Source organism: Neltuma alba, unplaced genomic scaffold (genome assembly GCF_004799145.2).
Source record: "Neltuma alba isolate B1F8T4 unplaced genomic scaffold, ASM479914v2 tig00004419_pilon, whole genome shotgun sequence".
NCBI lineage: Eukaryota > Viridiplantae > Streptophyta > Magnoliopsida > Fabales > Fabaceae > Neltuma > Neltuma alba.
In genome coordinates, this window is record NW_021633699.1 from 26833 (window position 1) to 39462 (window position 12630).

The following is a 12630-nucleotide window of genomic DNA, read 5'->3' on the forward strand; positions in this document are numbered from 1 at the left end:
ATTTTTTCTTCCATAAGATCTGGGTAATATTGTTTATTGTGCGGAACATTTTTATCAAAAAGCCATCGAATCTCAACATAAGCTAAGTTTTATTCGTAAGTTGAAAGATCACATACATATCTGCCTCTATTATTTATAATAATCACACACGGGTATAGATAGAGCAGGCCAAGTATATTCCATATACTGGCTTCTATTTCCACAATACATTTATTTTTATTTATTTATTAGAGATTTATTATTGTTATTATTATTATTATTGATATGAGCTTCCTAGGCTTGGGAGCCAACCATGCATGGACACACGTACAGCTCCGCTTGCTCAGTTCGCCATCTTCTTCTTCCTTATCCTCTCTTTTGCAATTAATACAATCAAACGAACCAAGGGTAAGAAACACAAACAAAAAGCTCTTAATGCACTGTTAAATACTATAAACCCTAATTTCTTGATAGAAAAATATATAATATGATAATAAGAAGAGAATATACTTTTGAATCCTGAATGGTTGATTTCCTTAAGAAATGATTGCTTAGTCTTTTTAAAACAATGATATTATCTGAATTATTTGAAAGTCTGAGTGATTATCGAGGAGGATGTATAATAATATTCATCTTCAAAGACAACCTAATTTTTTCAAAATAAGTTTTTCAGTGTTGTTAGCTATTCCCTTTCAAGCGTGAGACATTAAAGTTCACCAATATTACCCCAACAATTTCTCGCTATAAAATTAAACCTCTCTCGCACACAAAAATAATGGAAGTTGAATTACTAAGAAGATGTCTTGCCTGGCCACAGCAGTTGCATTCTAGCAACTTCGCTTTTATTCTCATTTCAATGTAGTTTGTCACTAGTTCTGCTTTTTCTCCAGCTTCTCTGCCAGCTCTTACCTCCTTGTATCCTTTTTTTAGTAGCCACTTTATCATTTCCTTATTTTCTTCTATTATATCTTGTATTACCTCCTTCAACTGCAATCAAAATAAGCAACACATACAAACCCAAGGGTAGGTCAGAACGTACACAAGCAATAAGTAGTCAGTGCAGTGTACTATTATGGTACTTCTGTTCCTCCACTAATATGAAGAAATTAGGGTTAAGGTGTAAATTTCTTTCAAAAGTTTTGGACGTCTGAAAGTTTTTTTGGAAGCTAATTTGCTTTGTAAGTTTAAAATCATGACAATATTACTTCCTGCTGTAAAAAAAAAACAAGTATTAACTGTTAAAATAATGACTTTAATAATTTTTAACTGTATAAAGTAATATTGTTACGATTTTAAACTTGTGGGGCAAATTTACATCTTAACCCAAGCAATTAAAAATTATATCATATGTTATATAATTTTTATAAAATATTTATAGTATCATTAGATTATATATCAGTTTGTAAACAGGGTAAATTAGTTTTAAAAAAAATAAATATAATAATTTAAGTAATTTATTTAACTTTCTTAATCTTTTAAGATTAATATTAAATACGGCATGTAGTATTTCGAAATCCTTGTGTCCTTCTAAATCCAAGAATAACTAACTTAACACATGCACATAATGTTAAGAAATAAGAACACGACTTGCCTTGCCATTACAGACACAGTCGCTTATTGCCTTTTCAATCCCTGCTATCACAGCATCTGCTGCTATCTCTGCTTCCGGGTGTAATGGCATCATTAACGTTTCTTTTATTACTCCTTTAATTAGGAGCTTCAACGGCTTCAAAAGATTCTCCACCTGCAGTCAAAGGAGGTAATAGAAACAAGGCAAAATATCATTTGAATTTCAAATGTCCTAACGTCCTTGTAACACAGCAACTAACTTAACACGCACACATAATGGAAAGTGGTGTTAAATAAAAAGAACACAGCTTGCCATGTGACAGGGACAGGAACAGTTATTCTTGTTGACGTTCGCCACGATCCAAGCGACAGCTCCGGCCGCTCCTACTCCTAGCGCAATCCCCAACGCTGCAGGAGCTACAGTAGCCAGCACTGGTAACGCCTTTTGAATATGGCAGCAACAAGAAAAGCCATATAAGATATATCAGTTATTAATATTCTTTCTTTCGAGTATTATAATGATAGAATACGCGCACATATAATAAACAGAGTTGAAAGGTTTAAAAAGTTCAATACCAAATTTCTCCAAAAAAGAAAAGGAACAGAAAAAAAACTAGATGAATTAATTGACTTTCAAAATCTAACAGCATTTGTAGAGCACGCGAAATGCCTCAATTACCTCCGAAGCGGCAGCAGTTAGCGCCGGAGCGGTAGTAGTTAGCGCCGGAGCGGTAGTAGTTAGCGCCGGAGCGAAAGTAGTTAGCCACGGAGCGACAGCGAAAGCCATTTGTCTCTCTCACTTCAAAACTTGGAATGCTTAAGGTATGGCGCATATCCCACAACCCAATGTCGTTGCTCCTTATATAGAGAGAAGCCTCAGGCATCGAAGGAAACAGGAAAATACTTTCATAAATAGGAAAAAATATTCCATATGATATACACGTAGATAATCTTTTTTTATTTTTTGGTTGGAAAAAGGAACTGTTCGAATATATATGTGTGTGTGAAGAAAAGCCCACACCCTAGACTGGCTATATCTGTTGTAGCAGGTCTAAGAGGTGGAAGTATTATTTTTTTTATACTAGCTAATTATTTTTATGCCATTGATTTGTTTTTATAAGGTTTATTTCTTTTGGTTGTTGCTTGCTTTATTTTACCACCTGCAAAGGAGTTACATAATTTTTAAGTATTAGATTTTGTAAATGTAATTTAACCCTGACATCTGCTTGCTACTGAAGGCCGGCCCCTTTCTCAAGCATTGCTAAAGTCGGAAAGAACCTCATTGAAAATATATATGTAGATAATCTATATTTCTTTTTGGTAAAAAGAACCTCGTTGAAAACATATATATGTGTGTGTGTGTGTGTAAACTATGGTAATTGCATTTTCGTAAACATGCAGTTTAAATCTTAGATCTCTGTTTTTTCCTAAATCACGACTTCTGGAAGCAAATATATTTGATTCATTTTTGTTAAATAGAACGGACAAGGAATAAGGCAAACGTTTTCAGGGAAAATAAAAATAAGTGTGCTAATAAAGTTATATAAATCAATCCCTATTATGTTCCAAACCATCGAATATATGCATGATCTGCTATTTGTTACTGTTCACATTATTCTAAAGATATTATGAATGCTCTTTTGTTTAATTATTCTAAAGTTATTATATCATTATTTAACCCTAGACCCACATAAAAAAAATAGGATGTAGCAGCATATGTAATTAGAAAACTTAACATAATATTTATAAGAAAATTGATATAAATATTATCGATTGCAAAATTTTGAAAACTCAAAGAAACCCAATGAGAAGAGGATCGAACTCATATACTCCAATTTTCATTCATACGAAACTTAGGCTTGATTTGGTTTAAAATATAAAAGATATATATATATATATATAGAGAGAGAGAGAGAGAAGTTCAGTTCCTAGATTGGCTATATCTGTTAACACGTCTCAGAGGTGGACCTGTTTTTTTTTTTAATTATTTTTTTTATAGTAGCTAATTATTTTTATGCCATTTATTTGTTTTTTCAAGATTTACTTCTTTTTTCTGCTTGTTTTATTTTACCTAGAGAATAAAAAATTGGAACAAAACACTAAACCCGTTGAGACAGTGGTTTAAGTATCAGTGGGTCAGATCAGGGTTGAACCGATAATAATTAAAATAAATTAATTTAATTAAAATATGCATAAAAAATATATTCAAAACTATTAATTAAAATACCAAATCAAATAAATGGAAGGGAAAATTGCAAATAAAGACCCCTCAATATATAAAATAGCACTCAGGGACCCTGAATTTGAGAAATTGCTCACAAGGACCCGGTCCCAATTTGCAATTATGAAAATCATGGTCAAATTACCAAAATACCCCTCTTTAATTTTTTTTCCAAAAAAGAACCCATTGCCTCGCCGGAATCGGCCGCCGGCGCAAGAGCTCCGCCACCTCGGTCGCCGGAGCTCCGCCTCGGCCGCCGACCGCCGGAGCTCTGATGCCAGCGGCCGGATTCCGGCGGCCTTCCTTTATTTTTTTTTTGAAACTGTTTTTTTTTTAAAATTGGGGGGAAGTGAGGTTGGGGGGATTTGATCCCCCAACCTCATGCTTCCCAAATTAGGAATGACCATTGAGCCAACAAATTTTTGCTAACATTATAATACAAAAAAAAATATAAGTTAACTCATTTACTCTTGTTCCAGGTGATAACAAGAATACATTTGAAAATAATAAGTTCTGATTATAAAATAACAAGTCTGGGATTAAAATTTAACAACACGTTTTTTTTATAACAACACACTCTTTTTCAGGTGATAACAACAATACATTTGGAAATAACAGGTTCTGATTATAAAATAACAAGTCTGGAATTAAAATTTAAGAGCACCTTTTTTTTAATATAACAACACATTTTATTCCAAGTGATAACAACAATACATTTAAAAATAACAAGTTTTGATTATAAAATAAGAAATCTAAAATTAAAATTTATCAACACATTTTTTTATAACAATTAATTATTTTATACTTTTGAAAAATAAATTATTTATAACTTATAAAAAGTATTTTAAATCTATTTAATTTGCTAAAAAAATAATTTTTATCTCCAATTTATAATCAAAACTTGAAGTGTAATTTATTATAGATTAAAAATACTTTTTTATTGTTCAAATTTATAAATAAAATTTAGGGAAAATGACAACACACTTTTTTTTTTTTTTTAAATTTTTAATCTATATATCTATACAACTCATTATAAATCAAACTACTTCTTATAAATTATAAATAGTACAATTTATGTAGATTAAAAATACTTTTTGATTGCTTAAATTTATAAATGAAATTTATCTCTAATTTATAATTAAAAATACTATTTTTTTCTTGAAATATAAAAACTATTTTAATATTTAAAGAATGAAATAATAAATTATACTATAATATTTAAATACTTAATAATAAATTTTAATATTTAAAGAATGAAATAATATAAAAATATTATAATGAGTTGTATAGATATATAGATTAAAATTTTTTAAAAAAATTAAAAAGTGTGTTGTCATTTTCCCTAAATTTTATTTATAAATTTGAACAATAAAAAGTATTTTTAATCTATAATAAATTACACTTCAAGTTTTGATTATAAATTGGAGATAAAAATTATTTTTTAGCAAATTAAATAGATTTAAAATACTTTTTATAAGTTATAAATAATTTATTTTTCAAAAGTATAAAATAATTAATTGTTATAAAAAAATGTGTTGTTAAATTTTAATTTTAGATTTCTTATTTTATAATCAGAACTTGTTATTTTCAAATGTATTGTTGTTATCACTTGGAATAAAATGTGTTGTTATATAAAAAAAAAGGTGCTCTTAAATTTTAATTCCAGACTTGTTATTTTATAATCAGAACCTGTTATTTCCAAATGTATTGTTGTTATCACCTGAAAAAGAGTGTGTTGTTATAAAAAAAACGTGTTGTTAAATTTTAATCCCAAACTTGTTATTTTATAATCAGAACTTGTTATTTTCAAATGTATTCTTGTTATCACCTGCAACATAGTGTGTTGTTATAAAAAAAAACGTGTTGTTAAATTTTAATCCCAGACTTGTTATTTTATAATCAGAACTTGTTATTTCCAAATGTATTGTTGTTATCACCTGAAACAGAGTGTGTTGTTATAAAAAAAACGTGTTGTTAAATTTTAATCCTAGACTTGTTATTTTATAATCAGAACTTGTTATTTCCAAATGTATTGTTGTTATCACCTGAAACAGAGTGTGTTGTTATAAAAAAAACGTGTTGTTAAATTTTAATCCCAGACTTGTTATTTTATAATCAGAACTTGTTATTTTCTAATGTATTGTTGTTATCACCTGCAACAGAGTGTGTTGTTATAAAAAAAAAACGTGTTGTTAAATTTTAATCCCAGACTTGTTATTTGATAATCAGAACTTGTTATTTTCAAATGTATTCTTGTTATCACCTGGAACAAGAGTAAATGAGTTAACTTATATTTTTTTTTGTATTATAATGTTAATAAAAATTTGTTGGCTCAATGGTCATTCCTAATTTTGGGAAGTATGAGGTTGGGGGATCAAATCCCCCCAACCTCACTTCCCCCCAATTTAAAAAAAAAAAACAGTTTTAAAAAAATAAAAATAAAGGAAGGCTGTCGGAATCTGGCCGCTGGCATCGGAGCTCCGGCGGCCGAGGTGGCGGAGCTCCAGCGGCCGGAACTCCGGCGCCGGCGGTCGAATTCCGGCGAGGCAGTGGTGTTCTTTTTTGGAAAAAAAATTTAAAGAGGGATATTTTGGTAATTTGACCATGATTTCATAATTGCAAATTGAGACCGGGTCCTTGTGAGCAATTTCTCAAATTCAGGTCCCTGATTGCTATTTTATATATTGAAGGGTTTTTATTTGCAATTTTTTCTAAATGGACTGTGCCATACTATTTTATGCATACGTCTGCATTAAAATTTTTTCAAAATGACATAGGGGAGTGTGAGCCTTTTCTTTCTTGAGAAGCTTACCACTTTTATCAAAAATAGTGCAGTAGTCATGTGAAGGCTTAATTTGATGGCCTTTCAAATGCAATTTGTACACCAATGGATAAAGTAAAGGTACCTATTGAAAATGAATAATTAATATCCGGGTCCTTATAATTTTACCTGATTTTTAATTGGGTTTTTATAAAATTTTTTTTTTATCAAGTCCTTTTAATTTTACATGTTTTTACTTAGGTCCTTCTATTTTTTTTATTAGGTCCTTATAATTTCACTTATTTTTTAATTAGGTCATTTGTCATTTTTAAAAAATTACTTATTAACTTTATTCTTTAAAATTAATTTCATTTTAAAGTAATATTATATAATTGGACAAAATAATTAATGTAATCATTTAGTAATTAATAATTAATCAGAATAATTAATTATACTTAAATATAAATTATTTATAATTATATTCTAGTTTTAGAAAATTTTATTATTATAATTTAAATTTTATAATTATAAAAATCAGAATTGAAAAATAAATAATATATTTGTTTAATTAAAAATTTAAAACAATATTAACATAAGATTTTTATGCTAATTTATTTTTAGAATATTATTATTTATAGAATAAAGAATAAAAACTATAAGGACTTAATTAAAAATAAAGTAAAACAATAAGAACCTGATAAAAAGAAAAAAGAAATTATAAGGACCTGATTAAAAACGTGTGGAGGTATAAGGAACTGATAAAAAGAAAAAAAAATTACAGGGACCTGATTAAAAACCAATTAAGACTATGAGGACTTACCTATTAATTATCCCTATTGAAAATAAGAGATATTGATTGGATTTAAGATTAAAAAAATAGTAGTTAGAGAGAACATATATATTAAATGAACATAAAATTAGAAAGTTATCAAATTTTAAAGCAGTGTTAATGAGGTTTAAAACTTTTGGAAAGTAAAAATAGGTGTGATCAAATTATAAAATCAATCCCTATTACTCCTCTGGTCCTATTTATAGGGCAGAGAGAGAAGGTTTTTTTTGGTCCTATTTATAAGTCACCTCATTAACTTTTTACTATGACTTTACCATGTTGTCCTTCATTTATTATAATGCAGATAGTTCCTTTTTAAAAAAGGTGTATATTAAATAGGGGTAAAGTTGGAAAGTTGCTATATTTTAATGAGGAATTAATGCAGTTTAAGGTTTTTCTTGGTCTGTGTGAAACTTGTTGGAAGTGCCTTATAAATAAGACCAGAGGAGTATGTTCCAGAGCATCGGATTCTGGACTTTCTGCCATTTGATGGTATTCACATTAGCCTGTAGATATTAAGACTCTATCTTTTTAGTTTCTGAGAGTTCCCTTTTTCAAAAAAGATGACGATAATTAATTATCGTCCTCGTTGTCGGAAAATATCTAGAAACTCCCCTATATTAATTAGCAGTTTGGTTGATTTACAAAATTTTTAAAACTGTAAGAAATTAGCCCCTCTGTGCACGTACTCCCTCCAATCCACTTCCGTATATAAGGAACCTTTTTTAGGTGTGATTTGGTTTAAAACATAAAAGACAAATCACTAATGTCTAGTATGTTAACTGCAGTATTCCAATTATGCCCTCGAATATGGTTGTATTGAATTAATTGTATTTTTAGCAACTAAAATTAATTTTAATGGGCAGAAATACATACATTAAAAGGAGCACATTTGAAAAATAATTTTTGTTTGGTAGAAAATTAAAATGGACTATTTTTAACGAACTTTTTGAATTTTATGAGTTAGTTATTTATTCCTTATAGATTTAATAATCTTTCGTCAAAGGATTCTTGGTCTAGCGGCATCAACTGCACTTCTCAAAGAGAAGCTCGCACGTTCTACTCCGAGGTGAGTAGTCTTCGATTGGGTTTTCTCAACTTTGGGGGAGGCTTTGTGTGTGAGTAATTTGTCCTTCAAAAAAAAAAAAGGATAATCTTTCGGTGAATAAGATATGGGGAAGTTAATTTATGCGAATTTACCAAGATAGGGCGCCACTTGCAAACTTTTCGTAAATTATTTATTTTTCGGATAAAAGACTACAATTACATAAATTGACTTTAATTATATATGTAGAAGCCAATCCCCGGGCCCTTATCGTTTCAATATCATTCCATTTAATGTTTAGAGAACCAAACCAGAATATAGGCAGAAAACGTGGGTACTGGATTCCTGAACTTGACATTCAACAGATGATGCCTTGATAAAAACTTCACTAGTTATAAATTATTTATATATTGATATGATCTTCACATTAATTGGCAACGAAATAAAGTGACAATGTTGAAATATGTCTGAGAGACGATAATGTGCTTCATCTTATTGATGTGGCTATTGGATTATATTGCGTGATAATTCACACATATTAGTCATACCAAGAATGAGTTCCATCTACAAATTGCCTTCATAGTTATTTCTTGTGTTTTTCATTAGCTCTGGACAATAAGCCAACCAATCTTTGAAATATTATATATTATAATTTATATGTGCGTTTATTCATGCATCTGTTTAGTTGCTGTTAGATTAGGACGTTATTGTTTTTTTTTTTTAACTTTCAGAGCGATATTGAAAAAATATAACTTCTGAATACTAATAACCTATTAGCAAAAGCTTCCTGAATAAAAATGACTCTTAACCCTAAATTTTAAGTGTTCGTTATAATCAAGGCAACCTTCGTAAGTCAATCAATACTCATAAGTATGCTTACAAATTATTCACCAACTATATCAAATATTAATATCTTAACAAAATCGAATATACATCAAGAGACGATGCTACTCACAAAATAATTATTGGCTATATATTGTGAGTTGCACAAAATTTCAGAAATGAGTTATATTGTTGATGACTCATAAATAACATGACTTGTTAAAGTATTTTTTATATTATAAATAAATGTGTACATTGTTTATTGACAAAAGTATAGTCACAATTTACCAACTCATGTCTGCTTGGGAGCTAAGTTTTTTCGTCTGTTAAACAAGTACTTGGAATCTTAATTACAAGACCTTATAAATAAATATAAGAGACAGTAAATTGATATCTTATATTTATAATTAAATTAAATCTTTAATTGTCTCTTGACCAAAGGTAATAGTATATAATGACAATTTTGAGATCAACAAATGCTACCACAAAAAGTGGTTGTAATGTAGTAACATACATGTAATATTCTCTCGAGTCCTTAATATAAGAGCTAGATTAATAATTTAAAAATATTAAAAAAATACTTAAGTCAGTTATTTGTTATAAACAAGTGTTAGCATTTTAAAAATACCCATATAAATCTTGTACATCAGAGCCACCCTTTGTTGTGACCCTTTAACATATATGCAATCAACAAGAATATTGTGGGGAGAAAATTATAAATTTAAGAAACAAAATAAATTGAGATATTGTAAATGGAACCAAAATACTACCTAACACTAGCAAGTTTAAGAGGTGGCACTAGCTTGGATAACGTTTGCGAAGAGATGAGAATATGTATATATGCTTCATTGTTATGGTCCTTCATTTTACGTGGGAATATGAATTTTTCACAATAGTCAAGCGAACAAATTCCATTTAGATTGGCATGCTTGTGATAATAATGCTTTCCTATCATCAAGAATTTTGCTTTAATTTATTGTGTGTGCACTTCACACACAGTCTTAGGAACCAAATTATATCCCTTTCAGACTTGTGAAGCATATTTCAATATTACGAACAACATCAGTTTCATCATCATCAGGATCACGCCAAGGACAAAAGGCCATTGCAGATTAGGAGGAACTTGCAGTTCTTTAATTTGTCAATGGTGTGGGAGAAAATATGAAAGGAAAAAATTGTTGATTCATATTTTTGTTAGCATTCTCCTTTTCTTTTTACCATGAATTTGCATTGTAAGCATTCTATAAATTACTTTCTTCTTCAAGACATAATTTATCTAGATTTTCCATTGACAATAAAATATATGAATGGATGAATGAATAAAAAGATGAAAAAGGAAAAACAAAATATCTTAAACGGATATTAATTCATTACTCATATGCAAGTATCATATTTTTTAATGTTGTGGCGATTTTTATTGCCCCCTTCATCTTCTCAATTCAACTTCTTTTTTTTTTTTTCCAAGTACAAGTATTCTTATATTGGAAGCAATTCTGTTTGAATTACTATTGGGCACTAAATGTGATAAGCTCCTTCACTAATAGGAATTCAAATTTTGATTCACTACATTATAATTTACTAGCACCTTGTGTTAGACTCAACTTCTATTGGTTTCTGTTAATTTTATTTCTTTCTCTATTTCTTCCAACTCAATGGCAAAAAGAAGGGTCGCAAAAGGAAGAGGTAAGGAGTTTGAACCATAGAAGGATCATATTCAAGGAGATAATATCTAGTGAGTGACGTGGTGTGGGAATGTGAGAGCGGCAGGAGGTGGTCCTATTTTTCTCTGACGACACATTCAGCGGCGATGGCTAATGATGGTCTTATTTTCCTCTGGCGATCAGCATCAACTTCTTTGTCACCGCTAAAAATGATGTTTAGTGGCAATATATTTGTCATTGCTGAAGGGTCTTTTGGCGGCGACTCACTTTGTCGCTGCTGAAAAGTATCAACGATAATACTTGGTAATGACTTTTTGTTGCCGCTAAAAGTTTTTGACAAGTTAATTTTTTTTGTAGTGGAAAGATTTTCACAAAGACAGTCTCACTTTTTCTCAAATAAGTCATGAATATTTTCAAGAGTAATTCATTTTCAAATTAAACTGTTCATAGAATTATATGTTAAGAGAATTCATTTTCATTAAGCCCAAGTTCAAGTCTAAATCTTTTTTTTCAAAAAAAAAAAGATTATATTACTCCAACAATTTTCTCTAAACCTGGAAGAGGTACATATATAATTTTAATTAATGTGTCACACACACGAATAATGATAAAAGTTAATTGTGGGATAGGAAGTAAGATAGCTTGCTTTTTCGCAGCACCTGCAGGGTGGCTTCTTTCTGATTTATTATCTTTTCAATCTTGTTTATCACTTTTTCTGCTTTTTTTTTTTAGGATAAACTAGATAACATACATACAAATAACAGAGACCATGATTGTTCTGCTGGTAAGAAGGGGGAAGATGATCGAAGACGCAAAAATGGTTAGAAAGTTTATGAGACAAAGTAGTTAAATAATCAGCCTCAACAAGCACATCTCTATCCACATGAATGAGCCGCACCTGCTAATTCCTATGAAAAGCTAATCTAACATCAGTGAAGACATTAATTTTTCTATAACCTCTTCTGCTTTTTTGGCTGAGAAGTCCTTCGCCTTTTCTTTTCTTTTTATTTTTATTGTCTCCATCAACAACTTCTTCACCTTCTGCAGTCAAAGCAAGCAATAAAAACAACCCGTAAGAACACAAACAATAACTTCTCATAGCATGAAAGCACCATTGCTATACTATAGAAAAATAATAAATTAACAAAATTGCTGATCAATCTAGTGGCGAAATTCTGTTGCTAATCAATTAATGATGGTCTCTCTCTCTCTCTGTTTTCTTATGTTTTACAGAATTTACAAATTCCAACATTAAATTTCATTGCCGATTCATTGTTTTTTGTGATTTTGAATGGGTTACAGTGGAATTTGCTCCGGAAGATTTTACTTGTTGGGCACTCAACTACTTATTTATTTATTTTTTTTGGTTTACTTTTGCTCCGCAAATTTAAAATCATAGCGATTTTCCCTTGCTGCTAAAAATGTCAACGACCAATGTCAATATTTTAATAGTAAAATGTAACATTTCTACAATTTTAAACACATAGAGCAACATCTATATATATAATAAATAAAAATCAAAGTTAAGCTAAGCCATTTTCTTATTCACAACGGCTCCTCACCCCTTTTACTGTGCTATAAACAGTACTGGCTAAATGAATAGTGTCGGCTTGTGCATATGGCTCCGTGCTGGGATCAACTTCTTTGGTTTTTAATTTTCTGACTTACTGGTGGCCTGTTGCCGTCGCCCTTACCACCACGGCCCCTGCTGCCGCAGCACACGTTGCTAGATTCTTCAGTATG